Raw genomic sequence first — 12752 nt, 5'->3', positions numbered from 1 at the left:
CAGAACTCATTTCACACAGCAGGATTGTGAATCGCCAACGGCTCCAGATATTTAGCATGCCAAATATTTTGCGGGCTACGTGTCGGCGATTCCCTCAGATCTCGTCTTTGATAATTCACACTGCGTGATTGTCACTCGCGTGAACGAGCACCGATTTGCCTCCGATTTCAGGCATTTGTCGGCGATTTCGCAAAACCTGTCGGCGAGTGAAAAATCGGGCTAAAATCTCGGCATAAGTGAAACGGCATCAAATGTCTGTTTTGTTGACACTTGGCAGTCGGAGCACGTCACTCTTTAGTTCCGCCCACAGCGCGCCTCCAGGAGCTCGGCTTTTTCCGGAGAGAATCGTAAAGCTGTATCTTTCTTTTATAAATATGATAAAAACTAAAGACTTTTTGGAGATATGAAGGATGCAGTACTACTCTATAGGTACTCAAGATTAACATGAGATTCGGTGAAACTGTGTGTGTTTTGCCCCCTTTAATATTTTGGTGGAAACTGTGATACTTTTGTTTTTAGAAGAACAGCATTTATTTGAAAGAGAAAGATGTTGTAACATTATAAATGTCTTTGTTGTCATTTTTTATCAATTTAATGTATACTTGCTGAAAAGTATTAGTTTCTTAACAAAAAAAAGTCTTATCCCTAAACTGTGTAAATTAATGTGAGATACAAAGCCACAACTGGAGTAGATGGTAAAATAGAAAAAAGTGCACTTTAAATTTTGTGAAATATATTGTGGTGATCAAATTTGCTTTTAAAACATTGTGATTTTTATAGGTCAAGTAGAAGTACACTGTACCCTCTCTGACTGCTCAGTTATAATATTTATAGGTTTGTTAACATCTAAATTAAATGTTGTTGACAAATGTTGTTGACCTTTTGACATAATCAAAAAATAAATTATAAACCAGACTTAAAATTTTACTTTTACCTCCATTTTTTTTTTTTTTTGAGGTTGGAGCTGATGTATGATGTTGACTTTACCCCTGCAGCTCGTTTGTAATTGGTTAAACTGATGGTGTTACAACACTCCCCGCTCTTCTCTACAAGTGTTCAACATTAGTATCTCTGATACAGAGAATGGAATCACACAGAAATAATGACTTTCATATGAGAGGCTCGTTTATCATTTTTTTCTCACCTGTCTTAAAGCTCTCTTTCCCTCCCATGCACACTCTCAGATTCTCTTTCTTCTTCAGCCTGTCTTATTCACGCGTCACCTTTTCCAGTTTCCGTTTCTTTGAGCTAAAAAGGCTTTCAGAGCCGAGCATGTGGGGGCGATCATTTGATATATAAAAGTGCCAGATTTCCAAGACTCTTAAGGAGACCTCACTGCTCTCTTATTCAGCATAAAAACAAGAGAGCAGCCCACACACCTCCTACATTTCTAACAGTGAAAGAGTCCTTACAGCTCCACCTCATCTTTGATGTGTAATTGAAGTGACTGTTGAATATCAAATCTCCTATAGGTATTAAGTTCTCTTGTCTGAACCATCATTGATAGTCTCAGGATGAAGACATCAGAGCTTAAACTTGACCATCACTCAATAATTTTTAATCAGTCATGATAGAGCCTAGAGATTTAGACTGGTACATGTGTCACTTTTTTTTTTTTTAATGAGTAGGTGGATTTTATAGCAATAGTGTCTGAATGGAGTGTGTGTAAGGACTGTTCATGATTGATAGTAATTGATATTTTCTCTGTTTTACCTACAATTATTGTACGGCTTATAAAATGAACCCCTTACAGGTAGTCGACTTTGTGTAAACATAATGATCACATTTTTATGATGATTTGTTCATAGGTTTGGGTTTGGTAAGGTTTTTGAAAAAAAGTCTCTCAAATAAAAGCTGCATTTATTTGATTAAAAATACAGCAAAACAGTAATATTGTGAAATATTATTACAATTTAAAATAATTTTCCTTCTTTATTTTAAAATGTAATTTATTCCTGTGATGCAAAGCTGAATTTTCAGCATCATTACTCCAGTCTTCAGTCACATGATCCTTTAAATATCTTATATGCTGATTTTCTGCTTAAGCAAACACACAGTATTTCTTTTAAATAAAAAATACAAAATCCAAGCACATAATAAGGACAGTCATTGTGTCCTTTATCGTGAGAAACAATCTGAAGAATAAATTTGCGTTTCAGTTCTGCAATGCATTATTCACTTGTGTTCTTTTCTGTTTACTGCACTGCAGATGCCATTAATTACTGAGATGCACTCATAATTAAAATCACTGAATGTTTGAGTGACAACAAATAATGGAATAAATTAATGCATTTTAAATCACAAGTGCTGTGCAATTGCATTTTGCATTTATAGATAGAGTTTAGTGGATAATATACATTTCCAGAGTGCTTTTGGAAATGCCAGACTTTATTATGATTATTAGTGCCTTTATTATACTGTTAAAAGCAGTGTAGGTGCAGCAGATTTTATGTGTAGGTGATTTTAAGGACGTCAGGACCACACAGTCGTATGGAAGGTGACCTGACTCACTAACGGCGTTTGTTAAGGTGATGCAGCTATTTATCATATCGTTACCACCACCAATGAACGGCCTCGCACCGACGAATTCCCTTATGGGATTTTCCTCCATTAGCGCAAGTGCATGCTGGGAAATATCTGCTGCTGTATCCTGCCACGTTGCTCCCTCCACGTTGACAACTGTTACCATGGAAACAAGGACAGGGCACAGGAGGGAAATAGATGAGGGGTGCACAAAGAAAGAGAGAGAGAGAGTAGGGCTTATGTTCAGTTCCAGAGAAAGCAATCCATGGGCAGCAGTATTGAACTAAAATAAAAACATAAAAATAAAAGTCGTTTATGTTTCTTGTTAGTTTTTGTTATCAATTATGTACATTTGTGTTTTATTTTATACATCTAATGTTGTTTAATTAATGTTTATTGCATTGTTTTAGTATCGTGTTTGCTACCATGATGGTATTTTGTAGTCTTTTTTTTTATTTTTTATAAATACTTACGTTCAGTACCGTAAAACCTGAATTGTTGCTAAACCTGAAGTTCTGAAACCACTAGTGCTGTTTATTTACCATAAATTTCACTGATTTATTTTTTACAGTGCACCCTGGCATTGCAGTGGTGGTGACAACTGTGATTTTCTTCAGAAAAAAAAAAGTCCTTTCCTTTTGAAGTGTTGGGCTAAAAGTGCTCTCTGTGGAATCTTTCTGTCTGTTTATGACACTGAAGGTGCAAGACGATGAAGGGTGAAGAAAATGTAAGAGAACGAGAAACTGTGAAATGATTGCTGTTACAGTATGTGAGAAGATTGAAATAAGTGTTTAAAACACAGAGATTTGTAAGTGAGAGATACATTTCTGCAAAGCATTTCTTCTTACGGATGGTATTTGTGTCAGAAGAGACTTTTACTTCCTCTTTTCTCCTTGAATTCAATTCTAATGTAACGCAATAACACCTGCGATACATTAATGCGCTGATGAACATTTGCATGTTTTGAAAAACACTCCAAAAAACCCAGTGCTACAGGGAACACACACTGGGTGTATATGAAAGCTTTAGTTAGTGGGTATTCCCCAGTAATGAGCTGTGAAGAGTGTGTGTGATGGATGGGAGAGTCTCCTGTCTCCTCTGCAGAGGTTGAGATTGTCCTACTTTAGCTGTAGCTATCGCTCCTGCTAACTTTCTTTGTTTCTCTTTGTTATCAGCCCCAGGCTTTAGCATTGCTCGAGGTCAGGGCAGAGTGTTGTATGTTGTCCTGTTCAGAGACAAATACTGTATTGATGTGACATTGACAAATGAAATTTCTCTAATGAAGAGGGGTGATTAATCATAGTAGATGGCTGCAGGCCTGGTAAATGTTGATATCAGGTTTTCATTTGTTGGTTTTGTCTGGTGTTAGCATGTGCTGAAAAATGTAATTGTAAATTGAAATGGAAATGTGAAATCGCTGAATTCAAATAGTGGGAAGTCCTTATAAAAACTGCTTTGTGTTTGAAAGATCTACTGTACAGAAAAAACATAAAAGCCTTAATTTTTATAAATATTTTTTTCATAGAGCATTTCTGTCCTGTGACAATCTATTTAATGTTTGAAGGAGAAAATATATAAATTCAAGTCCTCTTGTCTCACCCCAGATACTTCCACTTGATTCTTCTTTTTAAATTGTGATTTAAAAAGATTATTGTGTAAAGCCATTAAACGTTTTCAGTGCAAGATTAACCAATAATTTTTTGTTGTTGTTTTTTGCTTATGTCTCTAGTACTGTGACTAAAAAAATTGGCCCACAAACATCTTGCATATCCATAGTAGTTATGGCAAACCTTATAAACTCAGCGAGCCTGAATGATTTATATAAAAACAAAGAGATTCAGATGAAGAAAGAATAAACACTTTTTGATGTAGACTGCTTTTAAACTAAATGTCAATGAAAGCATTTACCTTTTTTAAGATTTATGAAAATATTCAATTAGCAATGCTAACAAAAGGACTAAAACCATGTACAATAAAAAAGGCCAAAGCCTAAAGAACATTGTTTTTCATTATTTATGTCATAACAAATGTAATGCTCAGCAAGGAGTGTCTGTGTTTGTGACCTGTTCTGAATGACACTGTTAACAGGGTTACTATGTTTATAGGGTGTGCCCCAGGGCTCAGTTCTCGGCCCCCTCCATTTTTAATTTAGAAGCTTCTATTTGGACGAATAATCACATCATAGTTTCAGTTTCTATTGCTATACTCAACTCTTGACATGCAACTCTGTTATAAATTAAATGTAGGCATATTTTATTATTTAACAAATATATTTAATTTTTTTTTACCATAAATAATATTATAAATTCTCATTTAATATTTATTTGTTTGTTTGCTTATAGTTTTTTTTTATAAATGCAAACAAATTTACTGTTTTATTTATAGAAGAGAATATTGTTATTACTAATTTAACAGAAATCCAGGTGCACTCTAAAAAAATGCTGGGTTGTTTCAACCCAACTTTGGGTCAAATATGGACTAAACCAACTTTTGGGTTAAACATTTAATTAAACAATTTAACCCAATGGTTGGGTTAGTCCATATTTGACCCAAAGTTGGGTTGAAACAACCCAGCATTTTTTAGAGTGTGATGTGCCTAGTTTGTGCAAAGCAGATTAAGGTTATGATTTATGTAGGTGTAGAAGAATGACTGGTCAAACTGATGTGGTTCAGCAGACCACAACATAGAGTTGACAGAGAGATGGATTTATCACACAAGCAGCTTCATGCCAGGTGCTTTCGTGGCATTCTGAATGGACAGAAAGAGAGATGACTTTGGGGTCAAGGGTGGGTGAAGCGAGCGTGGGGCTATAGAGGAGGGGAGATTAAACATTTCCTTTATCTTTTCGACGAGACGTAGCCCCCACTGTCACCTTCACCTCCCCCTCCTCTTTATCTCATCTTGTAAGACAGGGATATTCAACATCTGAATCCAAAGCTCAAGGCCATATTTGCTATTTAGATGTTCAAAAGCAGGATTGCAATATGAATTTGGCTTCATTTCAGATCTTTCAAAGGTCTTTGGTGTCATGCAATGAAGTAAATATTCGTATGTTAGGTTAGTAACACGTGTAATTTGAAAATACAGCACATGTCCTTCATGCCTATCTGGATTGATAATGACTTCACACTTATAAAGCTCTTCAAACTAAGAAAAGGAAAAGCTACAGCATCACATACAGCGACATGCTGCTGTTCACTACTGAAGAATTCAACCCTCAGAAAAGACACTTTAACAGGAAAATAAGCTTCCCACTTCACTCTTCTCACTCTTTCTGTTCCTGCACTCTTCATATGTGTCATATTTCACTCTTCTCTTATTTAGTCTTTTTGACTGAGTGGCCTTTTTGTAGCTGTAAATCATACAGCAAATGACCCTCATTCGAATGAAAGGACAGTGTGGATTGGGGATAATAACAGTTGAGTGTGTATATGAAAGAGAGAAAGTGTGTGTGTGTGTGTGTGTGTGTGTGTGTGTGTGATGCACTGCAATTCAAACAATCCAAAAAATATAGCACTTCCATTCACCTTTAGTTTAATTGCATGCACAAATTGTAGGGAGGTTATAGCTAATTCTGCATTTGCACATTGTGTGTCTGTATTAGCATGCGAGTGACCATGACAAGGAATGTCTAATCCATGTGCAGCCTAGATCTTTAAATGCCTGCATTACTTGAATTATTTATTTATCGATAACATATTGTGTCAGCTCATGCTCACAGAAAGAGAGGAGTAGCATCTGAAAACACATTAGAAGTCATTAAAACACTGTCATTATTATCATCATGACCATCCCCTTTTGTGTCTCTCTATTGAGTTTCAGTCTAAATATGTCCACAGCAAACCTGTGATGAATTAATTATAAGGAACACCTGGCAGCTCTCTCTACAGACTGTAGTCTGAATCAGAGGAACCCACCCTATCACGTATAGAAACTGCGGTATATATTTATACATGCATTACTGTTCAAAAGTTATGGTCAGCAAGGTTTTGTTTTTTGTTTTTTTAAATGAGGTTGGAATGAGGATGTGTGTTCATAAAATGAGAGAGACACATATAATTCATATATTTGTACAATGTCCAAACATCTTTTCATTCAGGCACAGCTCATCAAATGTTTAGCAGTGCTCTGTTTCACTATTATATAATGTCCTTTCACTGAGTGTATGGAACACAGGTGGTGTCAGCTACATACATTATTCATTAAGATCTAATGTACAGCTCCACATGATCCAGAATGAGTACCAGAACCAGGGATACTAACATAGCACACTAACATAGTATGCATACTATTTCTACAGTAGGCTATATAATAAAAACAATTATGCATTGAATATCCATTTACCATAATAGCAAAACTACATTACACAATGCAATGCACTTGACCTTTCATTCCAGTGTGATAGTTAATATACGTCCGGATATATTTCTGAACTTGACTCATTATAGCTAAATGTTAAAAGAATAGTTGACCCAAAAATGAAAATTTGCAGACAATTTACTCACCCTCAGGTCATCCTGCAATTTAGGTAATTTTGTTTCTTCATCAGAACGGATTTTGAGAAATATAGCATTACATCATTTTCTCTCCAATAGTTCCTCTGCAGTGAATGGGTGCCGTCAGAATGAGAGTCCAAACAGCTGATAAAAACATCACAATATTCCACAAGTAACAAGCACTTTTTCTTTTTTGAATTTACAGTATGAACACACTATTCACACTATTTAGACTAAAAATGACACAGAATAGTGCATAAGTACAAAAATTGTGATGCACCTAATTTTCAGCAGATTTTCATTTTCGAAAGACTTTTACACCAACATGCATTATGTAAACTAATTTTTAAGCTTGTTTTTTTTTTTATTTCCACGACATTGGATGCCTTATTAATGCTCATTTATAACATGATAAGGTCATGTGACAGCAATGTAGCATACTCTTTAAAACATGAAATAACAGAGTAGAATTCCTCCTGTTTATGTAGTGTATACTGGAAAGTATTTGAAAACAGTATTTATTATTTTGAATTCCGGATTAATAATCAATATCTAATATTGTTTTGGCATATAACAGTATACTTTATTTATACACATACAAGATTACTCTGGCTGTGTTGAGTACTTAATGTATTACACAGAACAAATGCAATCCAATGCGTTTCTTGCAATCAATGTGAGTGGGAGACACATAACAATGTGTTGCTTCATGTGATAATTGCATGAAAAAATGTAGATTTTTATACTATCCTAAGAGCCTCAAAGTCCCCTAGAGAGAGACAAGGATCTGTCGTTCTCTGGTTCTTGTTTTTTCCTTCTGCCACTTTTGCCATTGACCCAGATTTCCTGGCACAGCATGATGGCATTTTGGCAAGAAACAGAGAGAGAGAGAGAGAGAATGAGAGAGAGAGACAGAGGCTCGAACACGCGGCAGAGGTTGAGTGGAGTTCAAATTAGTTTAATCCCTAAAAGTGATGGTGTTAACATATGGTTTATGGTTGTACCCTAACCTCTGGAGTTCACTTGTGTAGTCTGAGCAGGGATTGGTCATGTAGCTGCTAAACTGTAATCACACAATATAACATCTAATTATGGGATGACGTTAATTACCATCATTTTGGTCTTGTGGTGGAGAATGAATTGTTTTCCTGTCTGGGACTCTCCGGATTTCATCGTCTTATCTTTTAACTCATCTGACCTGATTTTCAATTTCTTTTTATCACGCTTTGTTACAAATGAAGTCCTAACTAGTGACAGGACGGACACCCACAGGAAAGACAAATCACAAATTAGATCTTTGTAAATAAATACATTGTTTCTCTTAGAGAGTAATGACATTATATGGAGGGCAAATGGAAACTTTTGCCTTTCAGAATAGTCTCCTGAGAAAAAAAAACCCTATAGAGATAGTCTCTAGAGTCTCCTATAGAGATTCAGGAGAACAAGAAAGATCTCAAGAATGTCTCAAAAAGTGCTCAGGTTTTATTTTTAGCATTATTTGTACACTATTATAGTTTTTAATTAATTTTGAATTAGCTTATATTTTTATGTTTTCAAATTTTGTTTTATTTTAGTTAAATGTTTCATAACCTTGTTATGTGCTTTTGTCATTTGTATTAGTTTTTATATATTTATATTTCCCTTTGTTTAATTTATTTTCTATTTCGTTTAAGTTCAGTTTTAGTTTATTTCAAGTCATTTTAATGCTTCAACTTGAACTTATTTCAGAGCAAAACTATATTTACTATAGACAAAATCTAATATTTGTTTTAACCTTATTAACAAAAACAATTAAGAGTTTTAGTTATTGATAATAACCCTGTCGAACTGAAAAAAGGCAAGTATTTTACTAGGTGGGGGTTTGAATTTGTACTGCGTGATTCATATGAAAACATGAGTTTTAGAAAAAAGTAAACAACTGTCAGTGGGGCGTAAGCAGATCAACAAAAAAACCTTACAAATAAGATTCAAATAAATTACCCCCCGGTTCACCAAACTTAAATAGTTTTTAGTTTAATTGAATAGACCATTAAATCATCTGAGCTATGAAAAAAACATCCTTTATGCCATAAAATGTTCCTCTGGGCATTTTCTATTACACTTTCACCTAACAAAACAGTTTTTAGTCACTATGTTGTTGTGTGATTATCAAGCTTGTGTTTACTGAGAGCAGGTTTGATTTAGCACTCTCATACTTCTTTTTTTTCAGTAAGTCTACTCAACCTGCTTGTTTTTCCCCACTTTCACTCTTAGGAAACACACACCCTTCCTTCACATAGAGCGCTGTGGCCAAAACACACCTCACAACTATCTCAGTGCACTTTCCCTCAGAGCGGCGGGGAACGGAGACAGCTTTGCCTGCATCCTGTGTTTGTATTTTATCCGCCTTCCATCAGTGTGACGGCTGACTGATGTGATCTGGCAGAGTAATTATAGCCGAATGGAACTGTTTCATACACACAAAACACTGGCTTCATTTGATGCCAGCCGTTATTTATCTGCTAATTCATTCTCCTTGTTGTTTCTTTAATTGTTTGCTTGAGAACACATGTAGACTTCAGATGCAAAGCAGACTGCAGAAGAAACGTTCAGGACTCAGGCCTATACATGCTTCTGCTGGCTCTTTTCAGTAAGTTTGCTGCAGTCAACAGGGACGCTCTCGTTTCTCCAGAATGACCTCTGCATTAGTGCGGAGTATGATTGATTTGGGTGGGGGTTTCAGTCTTGTGGGATCTCTGCCTAGCGGGTCAAAGCACTGACAGCTCTATAGGGTTTGGTCTTATGGGGGATGTTACAGGCACGGCACTCTGGGATTTCAAGTACTGCTGCCTTAAATCTATGAGCATTAAGTGGAATCGACAGATATTTTGCACATATTTGTTCGCTTCTCTAAGAGTGACTCATTCTGTAGGTCTCTTTTCATCATCCCAGTTGTTTCTGATTCACCCTTCATTTTCCTTATGTTTAAGGGCACATAAATAGCTTATTTATTTGCAAAGAGAGAAACAATTAACAAGTCCCAGTCTGACAAAATCAGACTTGACAGCTTGAACAATGGTAGAAAGTACTGAGGATGCTTTCAAAATGAATTAACTCCAGCCACTTTCCCAACCATTTGAGGGTTAGGGAAGGAAATAAAGGATGAATTTAGTGTTTACTGAATGTTATACATTTTAAAGATAAATGCATCGATCTGGGCACTTTGCGAGCACAATTAAGAGCTCCAACCCCTTTTCAGTGACCAGATTGAAAAGAGTAAAGGGTCTTTGACTTGTATAGTGGACTCAAACATTTTTTTAGTTGTGATAGTGTCTCAGTCCATACCACATTCACACTGGTATTTTTAAGAAGGGTTTTTAAAAAAAATAAAAATTAATAATAATAATATTTATAGTCATTTTTATTAGTAATATCCTTATAATTATATATTACTATTGCAATACAGCAGCACTGTAAATGTAAATGCAGGTTAATAATTTTTTTACTTTTCAGCAGTAAAATTAAATACTGTATTCCAAGAGCTTTTATTTTTACAGGGAGATCTTTAAGTTTCTGTGGCAACAGGTTTACAAACGCTTCTCATTACAAATCTAGTGAAATGCTGTAATGAAATGTTGGAAATTATGTAAATGGCAAAATAAAGTGCAACTGGCGGATGTTGCATTCCCAAATGCATGTTAAACTTGCACTGTGAACCGAGCCACTCTGAGACTCAGGAAACACGGGTTCAGCACAGCACTACAGGCTATATATTAAATTTTTTCCAGTTACAATTTTATAAGTGCACAAAACCATTTCACAATTTCAATTTTAGTTCAAATGATGCTTTGCCAAAGAAATCGTTCAAAACATTATATTAGAGATCTTTTATGTTAAAGTGTAAATTGTCATAAAACTCTAGATAGCACAGAACGATAGGTCGTTAACGCAAACTGATGATATTCACAGCGTTAAACAACTTGGCACAAGCTGATTGGTTCATGTTGCATACGCAGCCACTGAGCTGACTGCTTTACATTTAAATGGTTGGTTAGCATTCACTAGAGCAGTTCGCAGTGTGCAGTTCCTCTGAAACCCTCCACCTCCCCAGCTCCACCTGTATAGATCTGCTGTGGGTTATTATATATGCTTTCATTTATTTAATTGCATTCACATGGTCATATCCATTACCATGCTAAAATCTTTTGAGAGTTGTCATGATAGAAATATATTTTTGTTTTGTTATGTAACTGGCAGAACAAATTAGACTATGATGCGTTCTCCTACTTAAAGGTGGGAGCATGTGTTATATCTATACCTGAACTATCTATGCTATGTGAGAGAGAAAATTCCAGTGCTTTTTTACCAGGGGTTTGGCAGGGATTTACAAGATAAGCAGTATCACTCTCTTCTTACTCAACCTACATAAGCTCCAGTGGCCACCTCACCCAAGCTACTGATTTCCATCTAATCAGGATGAGCTTACAGGACATCTGACTCAGCATCAGGGCCAGTGAAGAGCTTGACTGTGCTATTGAAGGGGTTTGTGTGGGAAATATAATTATTTTGAGTTTTGTGCGTTCTTGTTGCATTTAAAATAGGTAAGGGTTTAAGATCAGTGCAAAATGTCTAATGATGGCCTTAGTTACCAGATATCATTGCACCGTCCACACCACATAACAGCTTATGTCACTTCCTGTTGGTTGCTGCCATGTGTTTTGAGTTTGAGCTCAGTCAAGTTAATTCTTTGTCGTCTAATTTTTTATCTTAAAATCAATTTTATACACCATCATTTTAGTTTCTATAACGTGTGAATATATCCCCTATCGTATTCTACAACAAAGACAATCAGAGCGCCTTGTGCTCTATTTGTTTCTCTGTTTTTGCCACGGGATTGACATCCCACTGACATTCAGGGCTGTAGAGGTACTCTAATAGTGTGATGGATGCTGAAAAATGGATGATATTTAATAAATAGCTATAGCTTTTAAAAGTAAAACTCAGAAAAAGGCCACACATTAATTCTAAAATGTAGAAATGAACACCAATACAATCACTGATTTCAGCTTACTAGATTGTTGTACTGAAGTTCGTCCTGCCCATTTGTATGGGCAAGACAGCACTGGTTGCAAACTGTGTGTGTATATGTTTATGCTCAGCGGAGAATGAAATGGAATGTATTATTGCTGTGCATCACAGCTTGAAAGCAAAAACCCTCATATGATATTCAGAGCCACAGCTCTTCCCTTACGGTTTCTTTTTCCCTTTTCTTCTCCTCCTCTTGCACTGAATCACACCACGAATGTTAATGCTGGTGTCATCACATTGTGACAGGAAATCTCTCTTTTTTTGAATGATGCAACTGTTTGGTCACATCCTGTATCTCTGTGTGGGGGGTGGGGGGTTCCTTGGCGGGCAGGAAAATGACCCAGAAGAAAATCACAGATGTTCTTCCCAAGTTAACCCGACACCACACACACATGCAACGGTACACAAATGATCAAGAGTTTCCTTTCCATGGTCCCTTTATCAGCTAGCGTTGTGTGTGTGTGTGTTATGTAGGAAGAAGGAATCCAGCTGGACTGAGACTCACAATCCACAGCTGGACATGAACCATTATATCCTAGAAGATTTAACACACCACTCCGTCACTCTTTCTACCCGCTTAATTTTTTTTTTCCACCATCTTTATTCCAAAGGGGAACAAAGAGATGAGTAAGTTTCTCCACAACAGATGCATTCCCTTAAACACA

The sequence above is a fragment of the Sinocyclocheilus rhinocerous genome, unplaced genomic scaffold, assembly GCF_001515625.1.
Source record: "Sinocyclocheilus rhinocerous isolate Xijiao unplaced genomic scaffold, SAMN03320098_v1.1 scaffold666, whole genome shotgun sequence".
NCBI lineage: Eukaryota > Metazoa > Chordata > Actinopteri > Cypriniformes > Cyprinidae > Sinocyclocheilus > Sinocyclocheilus rhinocerous.
The sequence above is the reverse complement of the archived record's forward strand: the minus strand, read 5'-3'. Positions refer to the sequence as shown.